At 30.0% G+C, this 24,548-nt stretch overlaps 1 protein-coding gene across 2 annotated transcripts in view; it reads left to right on the top strand.

Annotated features, from left to right (window-relative positions):
• LOC144840695 (vasoactive intestinal polypeptide receptor 1-like) overlaps nt 1-24,548 on the top strand; it is an 85,085-nt gene that overhangs the window by 42,019 nt on the left and 18,518 nt on the right. The window lies entirely within an intron of this gene.

Genomic DNA, 24,548 nt, shown 5'->3' with positions numbered 1-24,548 from the left:
CAATTGAGAAGGTTTTCATAGAAGAATTTATATTCATTCTGAAGGACATGGTTGAACGTTATAACTTTCACGGCTCAAGATATGAACAACTCCTAACATTTTTCGACCAATTCTGGCATTGAAACTTGTGGACAATAGCGCTACCCATTTTGAATGGGCGCTAAACTACTTTCATTTACGTTGTATAAATGTTGATGCGTTTGCTAAAGCCATAAAGTTGATTACAAATGATTCAGAACTTTTTAATAAGATTCTTTACCAATTGTAATTTGTACAAATTTAAAATAATATCTTAACACTTTTTTTAATTAATGTTACATTATATTTTTATATTTCTTATTTCTTTTCGGTAAATTTATTATTATTATGGTTGTAAATTATATTGAAATAGAATATGTGTTAAAATAAAGGTCGTGTTTTTTCTTTTAAAAGCAACAACAACGAAAATGAATTTGATCTTTGCGTGTTATTTAAGTATTTTATTTATTTTTTTAATTTTCATTTGGGTGAATGAGGGTAATGAGTATGGATGAGTACTTAAGAAAAGTATATTATTACGATCCTAAGCATCCTGATAGTTTTGGTGGTGTGGACCGACTTTATCAAAATGTAAAATACGATTTAAATATTACCAAGAGACAAGTTCAAGACTGACTGAGCAAGCAAGATACATATACATTACACAAATCCATTCAACGTAAATTCAAACGAAACTGGGTACTTGTAAGTGTTATTGATGAACAATGGGGAATGGATTTGGAAAAATAACGTGTATAAAATTTGATTCAGACAAACTGTTTGACTTTAAATTTCCAAAAATCAAAGGAAGTCAATTTTGAAATAGTTGGTAGCATGGTACAAGGAATCGGACTGGAAAAAATAACAACAACTAATCCTAACAAAATAACCCGTAAACCAAAATCTCACTCTCTACCATTCAAAAACAACATTTTTGATGTAGCGATTTTTTCAAGCGGTATTGTCATGAACGTATTGAAAAGAAAATAGTTTTATTGTCAATGATTTGTCAAGTGTTTTATTTTAATTTCAATTACTGTTGTATTGTATTTAGTTTTACCCGTTCATGTTGGCATGATCAATATTTGCTCAAACTCCATTTTATCGTTATGTTTGTAGTATTTTAGAGCTTCCCGATCATCGTAATAATGATATAACTAGAATTCGTAACCGTGTGTTAGATTCCACGCGTATTATATACATATTGTCTTACTTTAATTCCTTCTCTCGTTATTCACCCGATGTAGTTTGATCAAACAATTGTACCTGAGCCTGAAAGGTTAGTTGTTATGGTACAAGGAATCGGCCCGGAAAATAATTTGTTTTCTTTTCTGTTAAATTATTATTATGTTTGTGAATTGTGTATTGCAATAGATTTGTTTAATGAAATTAAATTAATTAGGCCTATGTTTTGACTTAATTTACTGTCAGTGTAAATTTGTAAAAGTAGTTTTCCTACTTTAATTCACGGTAAATTTATTTATCGACTTAATTTAATTTGTTTTCTTTTCTGTTGTTGTTAAATGTAATTGCAAACACACATAATAAATGATTGTGATTATAAATATTCTGTTTACTTCTTTTAATTTTAAACAGTACAATAGATCTGTAATGTAAAGTTATATTTTATATATAATAAGTAATATTACAAAAATAAACATACAAAATGTATAAAGCATAGATTAATTAAATTTAAATACAATTTCTTTATTTCAAAATGAATTTCATTTTCTACGTGTTTTCAATTTTAAATCTTTTAAGAAAGACACAATAGGTACTGCTAAAAAAATAAAACGCACACAAAAGAAAACAAATTTGAGACGCACGATATGTAACGACGGTTTCAATAAAAAGGCATATTATAAATGTATTTTTACCAAATTTATAAAGTAAAGTGTTATTATTGAGAAATATACATTTTAGATAAATGATAACACATCTAAAATTAAGTAGAGAGATCAATACAATATGGTGTTCATAATAATGTTTTGATGACTAGAGGAAACATCTGAAGACATTCAACAAAAAACAAGCGTTAACACCATACCAGTCACTAAGAATGCTACTACTCTGAAAAAACATCTCCCTTCAAGCACAGAAACAAATTCTGAACGAAAATAAAAAATAAAAATAATTAGTAAACGAAACACGCGCATTATAAATAAAATGAATAATTTAAGAATATTTGTTAAAATACCCACGAACAAAACAAAAAAAAAAGAAACATACTAACCGATTTATCGTCATTACGAAGTTCAAATAACGAAAACTTTTCCTTGAAAAATCCACAAGAGACACGTTTTACATTTTCTAACTGCATTTCAGTGTCACATTGTTTCGCAACACATGTACATAAAACGAGTCCTGTCACAAATCTGCCGACATTTATTTTTTTATCGCTCATCATTTGTTCTAATACATAATACAGCGCTTCCGAAGAAATATCTTTACACAATTCTAACACATTAAAATTGTTTTCCAACTCTTTACAAGTACGAATAGTACTCTGGAGGATGGGTGAATCCAAAACAATTAACCCCGTCAATTTATATTCAATGTATACTAAAACTACTTCCTCTAAATCAACCATAACGCTCGACAAAACAAATGATAATGGATGTAATTACCAAGAAAGTTACAACTTAAAACATTTATTTTGGTTTTTAAAAAGAAGTTGTAACATAGAAACTAATTTTGTCAGGAAATGTGTTTTTATTATTTATGTGATTTATTTGTGTTTAGAAAGTTACAACATTAACATTTAATTTTGTCAAAAAAAAATGTGAATATACGGAGCCGAATGTAATTTTTAATCCTTAGTATAGTGAGAGATTTTATATAAGAAAAAAAAAAAAAAGAGCGAACGGAAACTAATGATTGCAGATTAGCCATATAGAAATGGATTGAAATTGGAAATCCACATGATCAAAGAAAAGAAACCATCGTTCCGACAGAAGCTAATGACAATTACAAAGGATGACACAGTTTGAATATAGTAATTACCATAAAACATAATTAAATGTTGTCAAGATAGTTGTCAAAAATAAATAAAATATATTATACTGAATTTACTTTGTACATTTATTTAATTTAGGCCGTAATTAGGGTTGTTGTTCATTTATGATTGTGAAAAATATACATACGAATAAAACAGCTATATATATATATATATATAAAAAAAAAAAATGATTCAGTGTTATAATTTTATTTACCTGTCATTATGTTAAATAAAACATATTCTAAATTAAATTTATATCATGTTAGATATATTTTCAAGAACATTTGTTACATAAAAATAAATTTGTAAAGAAATTTGTTACATAAGATAAATTTGTTAAGAAGTTTGTTTCATAAAAATATTTGTGTAGATAAATTTGTTACATGAAAATAAATTTTTCAAAATATTTGTTACATAAAAATAAATTTGTAAAGAAATTCGTTACATAAATTTATTTTTTACAAGAAGTTTGTAACAGAAAATTATTTTGCTAAGAATTAGTTGCATCAATTGATTTTATCAACCGTATGTAACATAAAGAATTATTTTGTTGAAAAAAATATTTAGTTATTCAGTCCATTTGTTCAATAGGCCTAGTTCGTTTAAGTTTTTAAGAATTATTTGTGTAATATTCTTGTATATAAGAGAATTTATTTTTAACCTTTGTAATTATTTTGTAAATATCATTTATGCAATATTTTTGTGTGTAAATATTTGAATTTATTTATACTTTTTGTATGGAAATAATTATACTAATATTAAATATCATTATTTGTTTATAAATTTATTTGTGATTATAGATTTATTCTTTATAAGTATGTCGATTAATTTCAGAATCAAAAACTTGTTACATAAGAAAAAAAAAATGGTCATGAAATTCGTTAAATAAAAAATAATTTATCAAGAATCTTTTTACATAAATTTTATTTTATCATTAAATTTGTTACATAAAAATAATTTGTCAAGAATCTTTTTGCATAAAATTTATTTTGTCATTAAGTTTGTTACATAAAAAAAAAAATTGTTTCATGAATCTTGTTACATTTTTTAAATTTTTGTTTTCAACTACTTATATGAAAATTCAAGTTAAGAACGCAGTATAATGACAATGACTGGGCGTTTAGTAACACCTTTCACCGCGGTGATTAGCGGACAGACTTCCTCCGGTAACTCGGTATTTGTTAACAATCTTTTAGAAAATAATTACTTTAAAAAAATAAAACAAGTCGTTTGATGATATGACAAAGTGTTATGGCGAATATCAAACTTAGTTTGAGAAGTAAATACTGTTTGTGTTTACATGCGTGTCATAGTAGAGTCCGCAGAGACCTACAGATTTAAATTTAGAAATTCAATCAGAGTTAAAGATATGTCCATCAGGGAATGGCTGAATGAGCTCTCCCATTATTTAAAATGTTGGATGAAATGGGCTAATGTAAAAGAAGATGATGCTGCAGGCATTTTATCAAGTTATAAATAATGAATTTTAAACTACTGAACTAATTTACTTGAATTTAAAATCCTAAGAATAAGTAACAAAAAAAAAAAAATTAACATCTAACGACAGAATTCATTTTTTAAAAACATGCACAGGTGTTTTCAGTTGTAAATTTGTTTAATTATGAACAGAGAAAAATAAATTTATTTATATCACCGCGATAACCACTTCTGTATTTATTTTATTTTATTGTCGCGGTGATATAAATAAATTTATTTTTCTCTGTTCATAATTAAACAAATTTACAACTGAAAACACCTGTGCATGTTTTTAAAAAATGAATTCTGTCGTTAGATGTTAATTTTTTTTTTTTTGTTACTTATTCTTAGGATTTTAAATTCAAGTAAATTAGTTCAGTAGTTTAAAATTCATTATTTATAACTTGATAAAATGCCTGCAGCATCATCTTCTTTTACATTAGCCCATTTCATCCAACATTTTAAATAATGGGAGAGCTCATTCAGCCATTCCCTGATGGACATATCTTTAACTCTGATTGAATTTCTAAATTTAAATCTGTAGGTCTCTGCGGACTCTACTATGACACGCATGTAAACACAAACAGTATTTACTTCTCAAACTAAGTTTGATATTCGCCATAACACTTTGTCATATCATCAAACGACTTGTTTTATTTTTTTAAAGTAATTATTTTCTAAAAGATTGTTAACAAATACCGAGTTACCGGAGGAAGTCTGTCCGCTAATCACCGCGGTGAAAGGTGTTACTAAACGCCCAGTCATTGTCATTATACTGCGTTCTTAACTTGAATTTTCATATAAGTAGTTGAAAACAAAAATTTAAAAAATGTAACAAGATTCATGAAACAATTTTTTTTTTTATGTAACAAACTTAATGACAAAATAAATTTTATGCAAAAAGATTCTTGACAAATTATTTTTATGTAACAAATTTAATGATAAAATAAAATTTATGTAAAAAGATTCTTGATAAATTATTTTTTATTTAACGAATTTCATGACCATTTTTTTTTTCTTATGTAACAAGTTTTTGATTCTGAAATTAATCGACATACTTATAAAGAATAAATCTATAATCACAAATAAATTTATAAACAAATAATGATATTTAATATTAGTATAATTATTTCCATACAAAAAGTATAAATAAATTCAAATATTTACACACAAAAATATTGCATAAATGATATTTACAAAATAATTACAAAGGTTAAAAATAAATTCTCTTATATACAAGAATATTACACAAATAATTCTTAAAAACTTAAACGAACTAGGCCTATTGAACAAATGGACTGAATAACTAAATATTTTTTTCAACAAAATAATTCTTTATGTTACATACGGTTGATAAAATCAATTGATGCAACTAATTCTTAGCAAAATAATTTTCTGTTACAAACTTCTTGTAAAAAATAAATTTATGTAACGAATTTCTTTACAAATTTATTTTTATGTAACAAATATTTTGAAAAATTTATTTTCATGTAACAAATTTATCTACACAAATATTTTTATGAAACAAACTTCTTAACAAATTTATCTTATGTAACAAATTTCTTTACAAATTTATTTTTATGTAACAAATGTTCTTGAAAATATATCTAACATGATATAAATTTAATTTAGAATATGTTTTATTTAACATAATGACAGGTAAATAAAATTATAACACTGAATCATTTTTTTTTTTTATATATATATATATATATAGCTGTTTTATTCGTATGTATATTTTTCACAATCATAAATGAACAACAACCCTAATTACGGCCTAAATTAAATAAATGTACAAAGTAAATTCAGTATAATATATTTTATTTATTTTTGACAACTATCTTGACAACATTTAATTATGTTTTATGGTAATTACTATATTCAAACTGTGTCATCCTTTGTAATTGTCATTAGCTTCTGTCGGAACGATGGTTTCTTTTCTTTGATCATGTGGATTTCCAATTTCAATCCATTTCTATGTGGCTAATCTGCAATCATTAGTTTCCGTTCGCTCTTTTTTTTTTTTTTCTTATATAAAATCTCTCACTATACTAAGGATTAAAAATTACATTCGGCTCCGTATATTCACATTTTTTTTTGACAAAATTAAATGTTAATGTTGTAACTTTCTAAACACAAATAAATCACATAAATAATAAAAACACATTTCCTGACAAAATTAGTTTCTATGTTACAACTTCTTTTTAAAAACCAAAATAAATGTTTTAAGTTGTAACTTTCTTGGTAATTACATCCATTATCATTTGTTTTGTCGAGCGTTATGGTTGATTTAGAGGAAGTAGTTTTAGTATACATTGAATATAAATTGACGGGGTTAATTGTTTTGGATTCACCCATCCTCCAGAGTACTATTCGTACTTGTAAAGAGTTGGAAAACAATTTTAATGTGTTAGAATTGTGTAAAGATATTTCTTCGGAAGCGCTGTATTATGTATTAGAACAAATGATGAGCGATAAAAAAATAAATGTCGGCAGATTTGTGACAGGACTCGTTTTATGTACATGTGTTGCGAAACAATGTGACACTGAAATGCAGTTAGAAAATGTAAAACGTGTCTCTTGTGGATTTTTCAAGGAAAAGTTTTCGTTATTTGAACTTCGTAATGACGATAAATCGGTTAGTATGTTTCTTTTTTTTTTGTTTTGTTCGTGGGTATTTTAACAAATATTCTTAAATTATTCATTTTATTTATAATGCGCGTGTTTCGTTTACTAATTATTTTTATTTTTTATTTTCGTTCAGAATTTGTTTCTGTGCTTGAAGGGAGATGTTTTTTCAGAGTAGTAGCATTCTTAGTGACTGGTATGGTGTTAACGCTTGTTTTTTGTTGAATGTCTTCAGATGTTTCCTCTAGTCATCAAAACATTATTATGAACACCATATTGTATTGATCTCTCTACTTAATTTTAGATGTGTTATCATTTATCTAAAATGTATATTTCTCAATAATAACACTTTACTTTATAAATTTGGTAAAAATACATTTATAATATGCCTTTTTATTGAAACCGTCGTTACATATCGTGCGTCTCAAATTTGTTTTCTTTTGTGTGCGTTTTATTTTTTTAGCAGTACCTATTGTGTCTTTCTTAAAAGATTTAAAATTGAAAACACGTAGAAAATGAAATTCATTTTGAAATAAAGAAATTGTATTTAAATTTAATTAATCTATGCTTTATACATTTTGTATGTTTATTTTTGTAATATTACTTATTATATATAAAATATAACTTTACATTACAGATCTATTGTACTGTTTAAAATTAAAAGAAGTAAACAGAATATTTATAATCACAATCATTTATTATGTGTGTTTGCAATTACATTTAACAACAACAGAAAAGAAAACAAATTAAATTAAGTCGATAAATAAATTTACCGTGAATTAAAGTAGGAAAACTACTTTTACAAATTTACACTGACAGTAAATTAAGTCAAAACATAGGCCTAATTAATTTAATTTCATTAAACAAATCTATTGCAATACACAATTCACAAACATAATAATAATTTAACAGAAAAGAAAACAAATTATTTTCCGGGCCGATTCCTTGTACCATAACAACTAACCTTTCAGGCTCAGGTACAATTGTTTGATCAAACTACATCGGGTGAATAACGAGAGAAGGAATTAAAGTAAGACAATATGTATATAATACGCGTGGAATCTAACACACGGTTACGAATTCTAGTTATATCATTATTACGATGATCGGGAAGCTCTAAAATACTACAAACATAACGATAAAATGGAGTTTGAGCAAATATTGATCATGCCAACATGAACGGGTAAAACTAAATACAATACAACAGTAATTGAAATTAAAATAAAACACTTGACAAATCATTGACAATAAAACTATTTTCTTTTCAATACGTTCATGACAATACCGCTTGAAAAAATCGCTACATCAAAAATGTTGTTTTTGAATGGTAGAGAGTGAGATTTTGGTTTACGGGTTATTTTGTTAGGATTAGTTGTTGTTATTTTTTCCAGTCCGATTCCTTGTACCATGCTACCAACTATTTCAAAATTGACTTCCTTTGATTTTTGGAAATTTAAAGTCAAACAGTTTGTCTGAATCAAATTTTATACACGTTATTTTTCCAAATCCATTCCCCATTGTTCATCAATAACACTTACAAGTACCCAGTTTCGTTTGAATTTACGTTGAATGGATTTGTGTAATGTATATGTATCTTGCTTGCTCAGTCAGTCTTGAACTTGTCTCTTGGTAATATTTAAATCGTATTTTACATTTTGATAAAGTCGGTCCACACCACCAAAACTATCAGGATGCTTAGGATCGTAATAATATACTTTTCTTAAGTACTCATCCATACTCATTACCCTCATTCACCCAAATGAAAATTAAAAAAATAAATAAAATACTTAAATAACACGCAAAGATCAAATTCATTTTCGTTGTTGTTGCTTTTAAAAGAAAAAACACGACCTTTATTTTAACACATATTCTATTTCAATATAATTTACAACCATAATAATAATAAATTTACCGAAAAGAAATAAGAAATATAAAAATATAATGTAACATTAATTAAAAAAAGTGTTAAGATATTATTTTAAATTTGTACAAATTACAATTGGTAAAGAATCTTATTAAAAAGTTCTGAATCATTTGTAATCAACTTTATGGCTTTAGCAAACGCATCAACATTTATACAACGTAAATGAAAGTAGTTTAGCGCCCATTCAAAATGGGTAGCGCTATTGTCCACAAGTTTCAATGCCAGAATTGGTCGAAAAATGTTAGGAGTTGTTCATATCTTGAGCCGTGAAAGTTATAACGTTCAACCATGTCCTTCAGAATGAATATAAATTCTTCTATGAAAACCTTCTCAATTGTTCTCATTATCTCTTTGTACTCAAGTTCGGTAGTTTCTTTCTTAATCTCCGCCTCCAGCACAGGGTTCAGGTACTCTTCCGCAAACACCCCATCTTCTACCTCATCTTCTACATCGGCTTTTCTTGCCAGAAATAGGTGGTAGTCAACTACCGATGACGTGTCGTCGTATACAATCCTCTCCTCTTCAGAAATTATTCTCGATCTATAAAGTTCGTCTTCTTCAGTATTAGATACATTATTAATGAAATCAACGTTCATTGGAGGTGGGGGTTGAATCGCCATTAAACACGTCATATCCCCCATCTCTTCCCTCATCTCTTCCTCCTCCTTTGCTGTAAAATAGGCACCAGTCATAGCTAGTATGTCTTTGTCTTCAAATTCTGAATCACTGCTTATATTATATAACATCTTCTTCGACATCAGAGTCCATAGTAAGATCAATTATTTCAATCACGGAACCCATAGTAACTAGTTGTTGGTTTTTGGTTGAATATGCTAAGTCTGTCAGGCTGTAGCGTTGTAGAATGAGGTAAAGATGACAAAATATTCTAGAGTTATATACATTCAAAGGATTACATTCGGCATTTACTGAATTTGTTTCAGCCAATTGTCATTGTTGTATTTCCTGTCGGAACATTGTGTCGAAGCGCCGTGTATCTTTTGTTTCATTAAGTAGCTTCCCACACAGTCCGTAGTAAGTTCAATCACGGAACCCATAGTAACTAGTTGTTGGTTTTTGGTTGAATATGCTTGTTTTTTGCTTCTGTAATTGTTTTATTATTTGATTTGATATCTGCTTTTTACATTTATTATTATTGGTGTTTTCCTTTGAGCACGGTCTTACTGAAAAACAACTTTTAGTTGAGTTAAGTATCCGTGATTAAATAAAGCATATTATTATTTATTATTATTATTATTATTATTATTGTTGTATTTTTTGAAAAATAGTGAAACTTAACATCTTGCTTCACGTTACACCAATCATTCATTGCGAAGCTCCATTGAGCTTATTATTATTATTATTATTATTATTATTATTATTATTGTTGTATTTTTTGAAAAATAGTGAAACTTAACATCTTGCTTCACGTTACACCAATCATTCATTGCGAAGCTCCGGAAGATGGTTAATTACCTGTCGGTTTAGTTCAATCAAGACATACTTATTATTTAACTTCATTCATTGTTATCTTTTTGTTTTAGTCATTGTTATAATATCCGGATCAAATAACTTATGTCTTTGGATTATGTCGGCATACATCAAGCAAATACCTCAATTAATTACCGCCAACAATCCTTTACATCCTTACCCAATGTTAACCATTGTATTATTATATTCGAAACATAACACCTATTGACTTCAACCATTGTAAATTTTACTATGTCAAACACCCCGTGTCATTTCTCCCCTTTGTTATCAAATCCGGAAGATGGTTAATTACCTGTCGGTATAGTTCAATCAAGACATACTTATTAAATAACTTCATTCATTCTTTTTGTTTTAGTCATTGTTATAATATCCGGATCAAATAACTTATGTCTTTGGATTATGTCGGCATACATCAAGCAAATACCTCAATTAATTAGTTTTAATTAACCAGGTGCATCTTTATTGTACCCTTTTTAAAAATACCGCCAACAATCCTTTACATCCTTACCCAATGTTAACCATTGTATTATTATATCCCAAACATAACACCTATTGACTTCAACCATTGTAAACCAATTGTTCACAAGCAACTAATTCATCAAATGATATACTCTATTGTCTTATACCATCCCCATTGTTAACCATTGTTATAATCACGACTGACTATACCGTATACCCCTCTACTGACATAGCTTAATGATTGTTGCATTATAGTCGAAATCGTTAACAAAATATATAAATACATAGTTAATCTAATGGAATGGAATCAAAGAACTGCTGGTATATACGAATAACGTGTATTTATCATTTAGCATAAAAAGGATTAAAATGTTCACATAGACTAAGACAAAAACGTTTTCGATTTATTTTGTTTTATGTAAAAAAAAGCATAATCGATGCTACGGTAATCGTCATAGTATAAATGGGCCCTAATGCGTAAAATGCGTAAAAAGCGTAAAAATAAAAAAGGTAGGGCCAGGACCCTGTGGTCAAATCTCAATAATTTCATTCGATGCCAATAACTACTCATTGTGAAAATAAATAAAATAAATAGTTTATGTTCAACCTCAAGATACGATAAAGTTGATATTGCCAAACAGGTGGCATACATTCATGATTTACTCACCAATTAACATTGCCAGAATTTATAATTAAACAACTGAAAAAGAGAAATATTGTGCGGTGGTACGGTGTTTTTGATATCTACCTAACTTGATAGAAAAATATCAGAAACAAATATTCTAGATAGTTTCACGCATAAACAGATGTTGTTTATCCACCAGCCAACGGCTGTTTTACATGCAGACGCTATTGACAACAAAACTTGCTTAGAACAAGTTTCCTTTGCCAGTACTAAATTTGACATGTATTCGGACCAAAAAAAATGAAGACAGGGGTACGCTTAAGGAAATAACTAAAGCTCTGTCTACACTATCAAACTAGTTTGACAAAAAACTGTGATGTACCCTAATATGGTAGTGGTATTTCCAAATATGGTAGTGATATGACATCATCATGTCCAATGGGGACATCACATTTTTTTTGTCACATAAAGTTTGATAGTGTAAAATCCTAACACTAATCCTAAAATTATTGCTAAATATAAATCTTAATAAGTACTTCTCTATTAATTCTGACGGTCCAATTAAATATATTTTTTTATTTTGATTAAGCTTTCACATGTTAATAGTATAAGTAATATTTATTTCATTTTTAATATAGGGCCTAATGCAAAACCGTATTCTATCCGTTAGGACCATGTCTAAAAGTTCAAGTGACTCGGGCACAGATACAATATGAATAATTGATGTTACCCTAATGGAATTAAAGAACTGCTGCTGGTATACGATAATATGTATTAGAGACTATTACTCAGCCAATAAATGCATAACATTTTCACAGAGACTAAGACATAAAAACATATTATACACATAGCTAATAAGAACACCGATGGTCATGGTAGAAACATGACAGCTGGCCCTGGTGTGTTTTACAATTCCCAAAATGCTTTTCAAATTCGTTCTTTATGGAACAAATACTGTTCATTTTTATCTAAATTCATTTGTCAAATTTGATTGCGTGTTGAAGAACCTGTTCAATATGCACTACTATGAACTTACAGCTCGAGGCACCGCAGTCTTGACGCATGTTCGACAATGCTGACTACGTACTAAACCGCAATTTCGACAAGGAAGACAACGAGTGCACGTCATTTTTTAGTGCTATTACTATACTATACATTTTCATTTATATACCGTCTGTTTTTGTGTGGACATGTAACGAAGGTTACATATAAAAAAAAAGAAGACGGAGACATAGGCATTCGACACTTTGACATTCTTTATAAAAATGAAAGCAGAAATCGATCAAACTGAATGAATGTTTATAAGATGTTAAATCGACACTCGCTAAACATAGTATCGGTTAGATTTCAATAAAATGAGCAACATTGACATTATTTTGAAAGGAAAACAAGAACACCTGTTTTTCAAAAGCTATAAAGAACGCTTCATTCTTCTTTTCTACATTAACGAATGTAAACAAAACATGATCGATTAAGGACGAAATATATCTCAGCATTTCATTTTTAGAATCCCACGTAGACAGGTGATTTGACTTCTTTACTCTTTGAGATGAGTTGACATTACACCTGCAACGTGCATCCCTGTTGACACGTCTTTCTTTATCGATGCTAATTTAATCAATACATAGATACTAATCAGATCAATGGCATGTGTCAATGTGTTCACCCTACTCCATAAAATATATAGTAGTGTATCTAGGCATATAGCATGGAAGTAATGTGTAACGTAAGTTCGATATTTTTGATATAGGCCTACCCGATGCATACTACCTCAGCGTACCTTCCTTTGGTTCACTTGCAATCTAAGCTTATTTCAGGAAACGCCTATAAACTGTATATCCCCATGTGCTCTTACATAATTGACTAATTCGAATCCTCGATATATTGAAGAAAATGTGAATAGGGGTTGTCTTTTACAGTGTTGTTTTTGGGTTACGATAAACGTCAAAACTCAGAATTAAAAGTGCAATACAGCGCGACCCATCATTTTGGACTTTTCTATTAAGAGGACACCTCCCTTTCTAGCGAGGCACTTTATCAACACACACTTTAGGGTATACTTTGTTTGGATCAGAAGGTGACGGTCCCCTTAATAGGGGTTGTACTGTAGCTTAATGTTATTCTTGCTTTGTTTTGCCTTATACCTGATGTGGAAGCGTGCTCTTTATAGACAAAATCACATGACACAATTCATGCATGTCGTTATTGCCATTGGAAATGGCATGTTCTAAAATTCTAATGAATAATATAAGAGAATATTCTTCAGAAAGCATTGTCTATCAATAGAATATCGTGATTTCCACAATATTAATAGTCATATTGTCATTATAATTACTCAATAATTATTATCATTATTATAATTTTACATAATGTATACTATTCAGTATACCAGTAAACATCACAATGCGTCGTAATTTTATTATTAAACGAGTTTAAAATTAACAACATAATACGTTGTAAGAGATTGATTTAATATTTGAAAATAATCTGGCAACGATTAAACCTAACACGGTAAGATGTGATGTTTGATATTAACAGCACTCTGATCGATATTATGATAGGTTCATACGTCCAGCTTCCGCCTGATGATGAATTTTGATGGTAAATTAAATGCGCACGCGCGTAGTTTGTCTGTTTTAGTACGGTTTGGTTTAATATAAATTCAGTATTGACAGATAGTCAGAAAAAATGTATTGAAATTACTTATTTTAAGGATATTCTAAATATACCATCATGACTTTTGACCTTTGATTACGACTGGACTCAAACGTCATTACCATGTCATCATGTACATGAGTATTACGGAATGTGTCATATATTGTGAACATTTGTATGATCAGTATTGATATGAATTCGTATCCATAATATTCTACGCCATTATCTGATTTTTCAATTTTACTGGTTTTTTTTTAAATATATTTTTAGACCCCTATTTATTTATTATTATATTTTTTTTTGTAGCCTAACCACCAGATATTATTCCAAACAACGGTTCGCTCATCAATATTATCTGAACTTTACAAACATATCCAAAATATAACAAATAGTTGTGTTAACATTATAATATAAATAGATAAATCCGTGTTATTATTTAGCCGATAATCTAGAATACACACTTTTGCGCCATATTGACGTCACACCGTAACGTTTATCAGAACAACAATGGAACCATTGGTAATTTCGTTGTACTGTTTTACGCAGTGTGCATCACACACGGATAAAATGTTTACACCACGAAGATAACATCTTTATTAAAAAAAAAAAACACAAAACATAAACATAATAATTCTCAATACCCTTGAGAACGTACAGACTGGAAAAAAAATACGAAATCAATCAAAAATCATGTTGGAAATGCTTTTTGTGAAATGCCAACTTCGATGACAACAGCAATTGCGAAGATGATTGTAATGTTTGTGTTTTAGGATCAATTAGTCTGTGATGTCATGCGGAAGACCACAGTCACAGCTATATATTTCACACATTTTTATTAAGTTTTAATTGTTCTATTTTGACGTTATTACTTATTTTTATATATTTGTATTTTACTTAAGGGAAGAGTGATATTTAAGTACAATATATAAATTTAGAAATATATCATACACTTGTTCTTTATTTCTACATGATTCGGCGGACGTTACGGTATTAGTTCAATTAAAATCCAAATTAAACAATTTATTTATAATTTGATATTTGTCCAGCCTCAAGATGAGACAACTCCAGTATTAAAAAAAAATTATGATTATAATGATCGTGTTTTATATATATATTTTTTAGTTGCTTTTCGGTCTATAATTAAATCAACTAAATACAATGCAGAGTTCCACGATAACATCCCATAATAGTTCAGTAAGAAAAATGGAAGAAAAAACCTGAAGACAATGTTCTGTTTGCATAGTCTTGATGGCTTAATTCGTGTGGTAATGTTTTTAGCTATTCGAAAATATTACGCCCACGAATTTACCATTGGGACTGTTTTAATAGGAACATCGTCAATTAGCTTTGAAAGGCAAAACAGTTTTTTTTTGATAAATAGAAAGGAAATACATTTCAGTTGAACCTGTAGTTAATTCATGATATTAATTTTTTGGAAATTTTGGAAAAAAGTGTGTGTACAATAATTAGATTTTTCGTCTGTAATCATGGAGTTTTAGAAGAAACTTTCTAGGCCAAAACATCTCTGGGACTTAAGTTTACATGTGAGACTTAAGTTTACATGAGGCATTCAGTTTCCATGAATCACCGTGTACTCAGGTAAGAGTTAAATTACAATTATGTAACTCTTCCCTGGTGTACTCAAGCCCTAAAGAGGGTGCGCCAGCTGAGTAGAAGCATTATAAGGGAATAATAGCCGCGCACGTAGTGTAATAAATACCGTTTTTCCTATCTCTGACCGACACTTGAACCACCACTTTTAAAACACTTGCAGAAACGTTTTATTTTATTGCTTTAAAATGCACTAAAATAGTTGAAACACCTTACATGTTTTACGCCCTCTATGTATTTTTTTTTTTCATTTCATTTATTTCACTATCATCATCGCAGCCTTAGCTGAATTACAAAGATATTTACATTTTCTCAATATTAAAATTTGTATAAAAGTATAAAACCAATGATAATTATATATAAAAAAGGAGGCAATTTACACAAGAAATACAATACAGGAACATTCAACAAGTTTAGCATTAAAATATTAAAATAGAAAAAAAAAAAAAAAAACACCAAAGAGGACCAATAAGAATTGCATAGCTGTACTGGGTGATATATAATGATTATTCATTTAGAAGCGAGATAAGGTATGGTATTGCACTTTTTCTATATCTTTCAACTCTGCATTTGGGTTGTTGATACTTTACACGTCTTAGTTTCTATCTATCTCTATATCTATCTATCTATAATGATTATCATCGTCACCTGCATCATCATGGTATTTTTTGACATCCATTATACAGTTATGTATACCACGATTGGAAAACCATTTAAACCTAAATTTCTTTTTAATTATCAATAACTAGAATTATCTAACTCAACTTAATTAGGTTGTTAAAATCAGTACCGATAAGTATGAAGCAACTTCATATACCAAAGTAAACAATCTAGGAAGAAACACACGATTTATCGAATTTTGCCCTGACGTAAAATGTTTATAGAGATTTATTTTAACTTAACACTGGAGTAAATTTAGTAGGTTCCATGTAAAAATATCATATATATTCGAAAGGTATAGATGAGAGTTAATTACCGTAATAGTATTTGAGTTACCTTGCCGGCGGACGTCCGTTGAAATAAATGTCGTATTTAATATACAGTACAAAGTGTAAATAATAAATGTATAAATAAATCACTTATATTTGATACATTACCAAAGAACAGGTCAGTGACTTACTAAAACACAGCAGTGTAACATAGAGATGATTTTCCCGCTGTTAAACTCACACATCTCTATGGGTAAGTATTGCATTTTTCAGAACGATTTTAAATCATGTGTAGGGTATTATAGTTCGGTAGAACGTTATGCTACGTTATTAGGGAGCTTTCGCACGATCACGTGAATGTTGCCTTTAACGGATGACGTCAACATTCTCTACATTTGCATAATAAAAGCATAGTTCAGAGAACAGCATGCGATAAAGCTATTTTTCAGAAATAAGGTTCTCGATTTGTGGGCTTTACGTGTACGTGCACATGCTCGAGCTCCCTAATGTTTGATTACGGAATGGGCATTATGTAAACGTACTGAAACAGGTATTCCGTAAACCTACTTGGGTATGTATTCCGTAAACGTATTGGGCTGGTATTCTGTAAACTTACTGAGTTAGGTATTCTGTAAACTTAGGTGGGAGGTAGTCCAAAAACGGTATCCGTAAAGGTATTTCATAAACTTACTGGGGTAGGTAACGTACACGGGTAGGTATTCCGTAAACTTACTTGGGTATAGTACTCCGTAAACGTACTGGGGTAGGCATTCCGCAAACGTACTGGGGTTAGGCATTCCGCAAACGTACTGGGGTAAAGGCATTCCGTAAATGTACAGGAGGCACTCCGTAAACGTAATGGAATAAGTATTCTGTAACGTACTGGTGTAGGTAGGCCTACTCTTAAAACGTACTGGAGTAGGTAAACTTACTGACGGTATTCCGCAAAAAGGGTAGGTATTCCGTAAACGGTATTTCGTAAACTGTATTCCATAAACGTACTGGGGTAGGTATTCTGTAACGTACTGGGGTGGTATTCTGTAACGTACTGGGGTGGTATTCTGTAACGTACTGGGGTGGGCACTCCGTAAAATGCTGTGGTTTATTTCGTAAAAATAACAGGAATGTATAGAAAACATTCCACATGCACTTAATTATATTCCTTAGTAAGTGCATGGAGAAATAAGGTAAGTGGAAATAAGGTGGAAAATTGTGTCAAAAAAAGCAGGGAGATTTAAAATAAGTTACCCTATACTGGTCCTCGTGGTATAGTTTACAATCAATGGATAGCTATAAAGCTTGACTATAATTTTGTATCACTTTTAGTGTGATTTCGTTTAGAAACATTTGTTATTAATATAGAACGTGCAGACATACAGCAAACCAGTTTCTATTGCAAACTGAAATGCACGTTGTTTAATTTGCACTGGTTAGGCATATATTGATTTGTTTTATAAATTAAAATGTAAAGCATTCTCCAGACAGTTAGTCTGTTGTAAAATCAAAACTTGTAACTTTTAATTTACGTACATGTAAAACGGTTCGGTCTATAGATTTATCGATTTAAAAATGGATATATTATTATTAATGAATGTGAGAGAACGAGACCCGTGTTTGACAATAGACATTGAAATGACAAGATTGAATGAAATAAAGTGACGCCTTTGTCTATTATTATTCTCTATTGACAACCAGAGATATCACACTAGTCGGCCTAGACAAATGAATATTATAATAAAATCATAATTCTGTAAATAATTTTCTCATTGAAGGCATCCAACACAGTCATGAGAAAACTTAACTTCCACGGATTCATGATTGGAACACTAAATACTACTTGGTCAATTCTTGAGTATTTTGTAACTTATACGAATTAATTAAACACAAATGAGCAGGATTTAATTTCGAATTGGCATTTCAGAAGATGTCAAAGAAAGAGCATACCTTTAATAAATGAATATCAAATATCAATGCATATTGTATTTCTTCAGCTGTAACCCTTTTTGCAGTTATTTATGCAATTATAAAATGTCATGTTTTTACCCCATTTACTAATGTTTGCCTCTAGTTATCCAATGGTATGTTTTAAATGCGAGTTGTATAATGTTAAACATAAACAAAAATTTAAAAAATGTCTCCGTTGAAAAGGTTGATGCATTACGCCTTTCGTTATTCTCATGTACGACGTAAGTATAAACGACATTAAATCCAGTCGTACTTCATTTACTGCAACAATGATGGCCTTAAAATTCACTGATTGAAATCAGTAGGCCTATCAGCAATGAGTAATGGGTACCCAAAGACGTATTATACGTAATTCTATAATGTAAACAATAAATAAAAATTTATATTTTTAGAGTGATTTTCATTACATAGTTGTTTTTATTTACAATTACGTGAATTCAATTTTTTTTATATGTGGGGTATTTGTCGCTATTTTCAGACCTTACCGCGTTCTACGACAATTTCAAATCGTTTACAATGTTAGATGCAAATGACAGTGGTCAAACACCACGAAATCGAACAAGGATATCAATACACTAAAGACATTATTATGTCATTATTATTCCTTTGTAAAGCTTCTCACTAGGACGCATGCACGATGAACGTTGTATTGTATTGTTGACAGCTCCGCGTATAATTCAGCGTCGGTTTTTCCAACTGATATAACGCTTTATATTCCAGGTTTGTTTGTTGCAACACTTAAAATTCTTCCCACCATTCCTCCATGGCTCAATATTTTCATAAACTGTCATTTTTTATTAAATGCATTTTATTTTGTCATGATTTTGAAAAACTAAAGAAGAATATCAATGTGACTATGATTGAATGTAATTTCTAGCAATGTGTACGTGTAGATGAACTCTGCTCATCGTGTTATAAGAATTTGATTACTTTTTAATTCGTTCTAATATTGTAAAACCTGTTTTGTCCGCTGGGTATCAGCTAATCTATTCCTCTTGTGGCTAATGAATTACGCCTATGTGATGGGATGCTGTACCATGATAACAGTACAGTATTATGTTCGAATGCTTTAATATTTTCCAATTTAATACATTAATTTAGTCAATGCCTAATATTTTCAGAGGATGTAAAGCTCGGGTACAGGCATGAATTTCAGATTACATCAATCGAAAAATCTGTAAACAGAAATCACTTCTCACAGTGATTGGTACGTACAGTAGGACATTTTTCCTCCCCGCAGTTGAATATATGTCTGCGCATGCGCAAATATACTAAGGCTTTATATTATTCGTAGTAGAAAATAGGTAAAGATCAAGCCCAATACTGTCACAGTTAATTCATTCTGCATAACATAATAGCTACCTTTTGATTTCACGGCGCATCACCACTGACCGTGTGACTATCATTCTGCACATGGTTACTGAGCGTGCGCAGAATGATTTTGTTACCTATCAATGTGCCTTGTCTGGTGGCGCGTAGAGAAAACGAAATGACACTACGCAGTGTAATAGCAAACTGGAGCTTCGCACTCACCAAATTTATAGTCTAATAGCAAAATCTTTGTATCAATTACAATGTCATTTATTTACGTTCATTCCATTGATGAAATTTGAACCATATTCTCATTAAAGTACGATGAATTGATCTCTGCAACTAATTCCTCATGTTAATTATTAGATTTTCTTGAAGAAATATTACATTATAGGCCTACTAATTAAGCATTTTCTGAGAAACCAATCGTCGAACTGTAGTCAAATAACTGCAGACTATTTTCCATTGTAGCTTTTGAAAAAAACAACATAGTATTTAACTCAATTGCAATGTCCAGTGTAATGCAATATAGCATACAGTGTCAGATCGCCAATAACTAGTATGATATAAGGTTGTGTTCAGCCTGTCGGGATACAGGCGTCACATGTTATGCAATCATGTAATATGTTTTATTGAATGTACCTACTATATACAGAAAACATATATGATATAACTAATAAAAACAGATCATGGTACAATGTATGATTAATATGTATCCATTATATACAGATCTCGTGAGATAGCCGACTTACAAAGCTTGTCTATTAGTATGCAACAATGTTACATAGTTTAATTCGTTTCAAGGCCTATATAAAAGTGCGTACGTGTTTCCACAATAGAACAATCCCATTCTATTAATATACATTTTTCAATATATTTGTATTCATATTCCTTATACGGTACACCTTTAGGGTATAATTACATCAATATTTCGATTAATCGATGGTGGCCACCTCCGGAATAAAAGTATTTATAACGGTATAATTGGATACTATAACAATGTTGTTGAAATCCAGGTCTAAATATTGATTATAATAGTATAGCTGTTGTTAAACTAACGTTATGTATTTATAATACATGCATCGATTAAAACAATCAATACATACTTATTAATGCTATATTTTAACCACTATGTTCCTACCGCATTGCCACGTATGAAAACAAAAAAATCAATTTATGACGAGACACTTATTCAATAAAATTAATTGGCATAAATGTCATTCAGAGTACCAAATGACAGCTGTATAGAGTTATTATTTACACATTTTGCAGGAATATATACAATCCCGTTCCATCGCTAGATATATGCCTAACCATAATCTCACCAGCATCATCATCATAATCATCATCATCATCATCATCACCAGCATCATTATCATCATCATCAGCATCATCATCATAATCATCATAATCATCATCATCATCATCATCAGCATCACCAGCATCATTATCATCATCATCACCATCATTATCATCATCATCACCTTCATTATCATCATCATCACCCTCATCAGCATAATCATCATCATTATCATCACCATCATCAGCATTATCATTATCATCACATCATAATCATCATCATCACCAGCATTATTATAAGTATTATTATAAGTATTATTAATATTTCATTATCATAGTAATAATAACTTATAAATAAAATTGATGAGTCTGCCTTTGCAAAATCTTACTAAATCTTAGTTCACTTCTGGACGCAGTGCGATGACGTAAGCGCACAACGAGCTTGACCTATTACGACGCGACGGATCATCCAAACGGTAGATTGTGTGATTGATCAAATCACTAGCGTTGCTTTTACGTCAAGTGGAAATCGTTCATACTACGTCTAATAATGTATCACTGCGTTCCACCAGGACGCAACGTAAAGCAATTATATTGCAACGCAAGTAATTCAACCAATCATCAAGCAATGAATTATTCGAACTGTCGCTTGTTATTGGTCAACTCGCTTTCGTTGCCCTTAGGTCCTTCTAGCCTTCCGTCATTGGTAAAAATGATTATGAAACAGTTTAAATAGCATTTTGATAACTGTACGTAGTTATTATTAATGCTAGTCCTCAATATGATGACAAAGGCAATGTATCAATACAGTGTCTTAGCAAGGCCTTGCTCTTATAACCTGAACCATTGTATCTATTTTGAAACATTTGAACACATTACTTCTAATAACTGTATGCAACATATATCTTCATTTGTTATTATATATCATTAATTTTTGCCCATGAGATTAAACTGTGTTTATTGCGTGTCACTATCGTCCCGCATCACAAGAAACGGAACGTAGTTCGTCAACAGTTGTAATTTCGTCACAAAAGCCCGCAGATTATTTCTATTCCGAGAACAGGTTTTCTATCAATAATTAATTTATAGCGTAATCTTTTCTTGTATGCTGTTAATTAAATTGATTTTGATCAAATATGAATTAATAATTTCATTCTGTAACCTTTTTATTATTATGATCATATAAACCCGGTGACCTAATCGGTCTATTTTGTTATTTTCTGTCAAAATCAGATTCGTTACGTTTCATTTATTTATTTATTCGACCAGCATAATGACAATAACATAGGCCTATACAATGCATGAAAAAATGCGAGAATGGGGAAACTTACTTAAAGTAAATTGCTGTAACTTAAATATATCAGCTGACCATCATGTTACTTTTCAAATATACCATTCGATATCAACATTTATAATCTTACTGCAATTACTGCATCAATAACTACCTATTTTTAATGCATTAACGTTTGATTTTAGGCATTCATTATATAACAAAATAATAGTAATACACACAGTTTTCTAAACAATTTATAAACAGGTCAACTAGTAAAATGTTGTAGTTACTGCGTTAACTGTGCAATGGAATATTTGCATTCCTTGCGATAGAGATTTCCACCCTGATGAACGCGAGCGTGTTATTCGTGTTTAAAGCAGAGCCATATATATATGGCTCTGGTTTAAAGGTGTGTATAATGCGTCTCTTTAGGCTCGCTGATGCATTATATAATGTAATTATTTAGATAATAAAAATACATAAATATATAGGCCTAACCTACAACATTGCACCGTAACCTTGATCTGTGTAATTCAGAAATAGTATCACTTCTACATTATTAGTAGTACTTAGTTACATTAAAACGACCAAAATGTTATTTTTAAATTGTTTTGCAATTTCTCTAACGAAGGGTATAGTTTAAGCACCGATTTAGCCTACTTAATGTGACCCCGACGCATTAATTTCAATCTAAACCTAGAATAAAAATGTGACCAATATTAATCACGTCACGTTTAATACATCCAGTCACGGCTTCCGAACAACATAATTAAGTTTGCGGCATAATGGTTATAATTATTATTTAAACATTATATGTTCTTGTTCGTAAACAATCCATTTACTTACGTACCGTTTAAATTACTAATGGCAACGATAAATAAAGTAATCAAACTGTTATGATAATTATAACTAAATGATTTAAAATAATTTCGTAAAAATAGGATAAGTCATCCAATATCATGTTCGATTATGTGATAGTGCCAGATCGCATTTGACGCCATATACCGTAAACCCGAAAAGAAGGTTTGCAAAAGTATACCATATTCTCTGGGAAAAAAGCCTATTTCGAAATATAGCAATAGGGCTTATTTTCGAAATAGTATGGGTTTTTTTCGAGATAATATGGGCTTATTTTCGAGAAAGTGAACGTGAAAGAAATAGAAATGTGTATGACACTGACTTTCAGAAATGTATAACTTGACAAATTATGCTATAATGATAAATGACAGTTGGCCATCTATCCGTTAATAAGTATCTTGGACAGTTCCATGATACAGCGTGTAGTAATGTTTGCCACATCGTATCAGGTATTACATTTAAGTCTGTGTTATGGTTAGGGTAAAAATGATGTAGGAATTTGGCATGATGGCGTATATACACATGAAGAGAGTCGCCTATGTCAGCAATATTACTGGTTTACCTTTAAAACATAAACTTACCCTATTGAGTTGACTTGAATAACATATTTTCAATATAAAGGAAAAATAAACTAAATATACTAAGTAGACATTTTAATTTAATAATGCGCACCAGGAATTGAAACCAACCATCTTAGTTCTTGAGGTAAAATATTGTTATTATCTAAGAGGAAAAAACCCAATAAATCTTTATAAATGTGTGTTGAATAACTACGTTATCATATCCATCTACTTTGTATGACATAATCCTAGTACTATTTTTAAGAGGAATAGAAGTGTGGGGGAGAGGCTGAAGATGAATTAAAAAAGCTCCCACATATCATTGTTGACACTATTGATTATTGTCTATTTTGGTTGCCGTCATTGGCTAGATGTTGAATTCTCGATCGTGATTGGCTACAGTGGATAGTCGTCTGCAAATCGACTAACGGAATATGATGAGATTGCTATTATTAGTTACAGCATTCTGGA

Source organism: Antedon bifida, chromosome 4, assembly GCF_963402885.1.
Source record: "Antedon bifida chromosome 4, ecAntBifi1.1, whole genome shotgun sequence".
NCBI classification, from domain to species: domain Eukaryota; kingdom Metazoa; phylum Echinodermata; class Crinoidea; order Comatulida; family Antedonidae; genus Antedon; species Antedon bifida.
This window is presented reverse-complemented; position numbering and strand designations above follow the sequence as displayed.